At 35.0% G+C, this 3,492-nt stretch overlaps 1 long non-coding RNA gene across 1 annotated transcript; it reads left to right on the top strand.

Moving 5' to 3' along the window:
• The first annotated feature begins 1,885 nt into the window (after positions 1–1,885).
• LOC150034237 (uncharacterized) lies at positions 1,886–3,018 on the top strand. Its single transcript, XR_016532383.1, has 2 exons — positions 1,886–2,004; positions 2,737–3,018. It is a non-coding gene; the product is annotated as an uncharacterized LOC150034237 (long non-coding RNA).
• Positions 3,019–3,492: the final 474 nt, after the last annotated feature.

Genomic DNA, 3,492 nt, shown 5'->3' with positions numbered 1-3,492 from the left:
ACTTTGTAAAGTCAAACTTTGACCGACCTTATATTCAAATGTGATTTGAATTACGAGAAAATGAATGCGGATTCATGCTTGGGAGGTCAAAATTAGTCAACACGGGAAAAATCATAAAAAGTCAAAATGTTGACTTTTTGGTCAAAGTTTGACTTTGATCAAATGACTATTTTGCCCTTTGACTAAAGTTAGTGGGACAATCCAAACTTTTGTTGGATAATTCTACTAACAAAAGAGTGGGCTAGGTGTTGGCTTATAGTAGAGACATTAAGCCCACTTAGATAGTGGATTCTAGGTGTTGGGTTTTTATGAAGTTATTTCATGTAATTTTGCATGGCCCTTTTCTATAAATATGGGCTTGTCATTTTGGATTAAAGACTTTTGGAAATTTTGCAAATATTAGTTGTTAAAATTTGGGCTGAAAAAAGCTAAACCCAACCCTAAATTCATTCTACTATTTCCATCTCTTTCTCTCTCTCGAGTTCTTCATCCATCGGATCCCACAACCCGGTTCTGAGTCCAAAGGATAGTAGATCAGCTCTAGTGGTTGTCTGGTTCATGTTCGAGCGGCGATAGAGGAGTTTTGGGAGCTTCAAAGGTATTATTTCAAAATAACCCTAATTAATTCATTTAGGGTTGCATAATTTGGGTAATTAGAGTAAAATCGATTCTCTTTTCCCCTGTGCATGTCGACTTTTCCATCAATATCTTTAAAACTAAGTAGATTTCTCTTTGATTGACTAGAAAATAATATATTGTCAATTGTAAATTTTGTTCCTCTAGGCAAAATAATATTTGCTTTTCCAAATCCTTCAATTAGATTTGTAAAACTTGATATTGTATTAACTTTTGTTTCTAGCATCATCAGTTTGAAAAATTAATTTTTACTTGTAAGTATTGTGTAACATCCTGATTTTTATTTTGTAATTAAGTTTTTTTTTTTTTTTTTTTTTTTTTTTTTTTATTGTTGGCTACTTGGATAAATTATATGAGATTTATGTTTTTAGGCTAAGCTAAAATATGATTTAATTATTTGGAATTAATTGAGTTTTATTTTGGCTTATATCTGGGAGATTTGAGATTTGGTTATCTATGGAGATAATTAAATGTGTATATTAGATTCTTTTTTTTTTTTAGGAAAAGAAAAATATATATATAAGTATATATATATTTTGGGAGATAATTAAGGAAGTTATTTTTTTAAGGGAAAAGGAAGAGTTTAATTTGGTTATATATATATTTATGGAAAGGGTTAAAGGAATGAAAAAAAAAATTTAAATTTACTTTTCTCTCTCTCCTCAACCCACACGCACGTAACCCTTTTTTTTCCTTCCCTTCTTCTTCTTCTTTTCCTTCCTGCCCTAGCCGTCCGCCTTCCAGCCACCAGCCTTTCCGTTTCGGTGCCGCCACAAGCAACGTCGCCGGATCTCCTCGCCAGCGTCGCTGCAAGCAGCCTCACCTCGCCGGATCTCCTCACCAGCGCTGCTGCAAGCAGCCTCACCTCGTCGGATCTCCTCGCCAGTGCCACTGCAAGCAATACCTCGTCGTTCCGTCGCCGCTGCGTGAGTTCCTCGTCACCTTCTTGTCGTTCCGTTCGCTGCCTCTACCTTTTTGAGATTGGGTAAGCTTGGATTGTTTTGGGTAAGATTTGGTGTTGAGTCTTTTTAAAGTGCCTCTTGGTGTTGGAAACGATTTTAGTGTTACCCATTGTGTCGACTTTCAGGATTTGGATTTCGAGGCGTTGCTAACAAAGAAAGGACCATTCTCTTCATCGAAGAGTTTCAGTTTTGGTAAGTTTTGTGTAAACTGGTTGGTTATTCTTTTGGATTGAGAGTAATAATGGAAAAAAAATAAGTTATTGATTTTGGAATTAATTCTTGATCAGATTGGCTACTTGTATCAAGTTTTGGAATTTGTCTTGGATCAAGCAACAACTTTGGGTTGATTCAAGTTTTCCAAAGGTTTTAAGGAATTATTTGCGTGGACTTTTGTGACCAAGTTGAGGTAAGTGATACTATTACTAATGCCTTCGTGTCAGGCGATCTAGATTAGACCTATCAAGTTACTTGGTTGACTCTGGAGCATGATTTTGTTTGATATTATGTTTTGCTAGTTGCATGGTGGTTGCAAGTATATAAGCATGTTAAAATTATGATCAGTACTGATATTATGTATGTGATGCATGAATAGACCAGTAGAGCAGTTTATTGTCTTGCCTTGACGCGTGTTATTACTATGTTTGATGGTGTGCCTACGGGCCGCTAGACATGCGTGAACCGACAGATTAACGTTCATGTTATTATCATGTTTGACGGTGTGTCTACGGGCCACTAGACATGCATGAGCCGACAGGTTTATGTTCATGTTACTTTTATTTTCATGTTTCATGTTTTGACGGTATGCCGACAGGCCGCTAGACATGCGTGAACTGACAGGTTAACGTTCATGTTATTATTATGTTTGACGATGTGCCTACGGGCCCCTAGACATGCGTGGGTCGACGGGTTCACGTTCATGTTATTATCATGTTTGACGGTGTGCCTACGGGCTGCTAGACATGTGTTTCAAGGCAAGATAGTACGTCTTTTGGTTTTCCTTACGTCATAAAAAACCGATGTAACTATATGAGCCATGGGCTATTTTTTTTTCTTTGCTCATGGATGCATAGTCTGATCCCGATAATGAGATCACTTACTGAGTATTTTATACTCAATCTTTATCCTTATTTTTTTTTAGGTAAGGGCAAGGACACTCGGGTGACTGACAAGAGAAATCCGTGACAGTGCTAAAGGAATTAGAATTCGCTTCCGCATTTGACTGTTTATATTTTCGCATGTTTTGTTTTTATCCATTCATGGATTTATCATAATTTAATTAATTAATTTATCTATTTATTTATTCATTTTTTTTTATAAATTGTTTCTTGTTAAAAAGGATGCCCGGGTTGAACAATTTAAGATTTTGAGATATGTTAGAATATTTTTTTTATATACTTAATGCAGTTTAAGATTATGATTATTTTCTTTAATTTACTTTATTTTCTTCAATGAGAATATGTATGCATGCATGCAGTAGCAATTCCCTTTTTAGTAGTCCTAGAAAGTGGGGTTGTTACATATTGTATGTGTAGTTGCACTGTCTGCCCGACATAGATCTTCTTTACTCATTTTTTAGCACCCAACACATGATAATGATCCAGGTTTCTTCATTAAAGAAAATAACTACAATAAAAAAAACATTTGGATTATACAAAGGTTAACATCTACTAAAAAAAAGCATGGAGATAAGAAAAAACAACAACATTAAATCTAGATATTTTCAAAGTAAAAGAAAACATTTGATATTTCATCAATTCTGCCGATTTTCTTTTCAGTAAATTCAAAAAAGTCCGCCACATCCAAATTTTGTCATATGGGATGGGTCAAATATGTCATTATCCTGGTATGCAAAATTTTCTTTCACATTTTTCTCTTTTTCCTCCAAGGATGCTTG

The sequence above is a fragment of the Benincasa hispida genome, chromosome 9 (genome assembly GCF_027475165.1).
Source record: "Benincasa hispida cultivar pf3 chromosome 9, pf3_genome.v1.1, whole genome shotgun sequence".
Lineage (NCBI taxonomy): Eukaryota > Viridiplantae > Streptophyta > Magnoliopsida > Cucurbitales > Cucurbitaceae > Benincasa > Benincasa hispida.
Note: the sequence above shows the minus strand (reverse complement) of the source record. Positions and strands in the feature narration are given on the sequence as shown.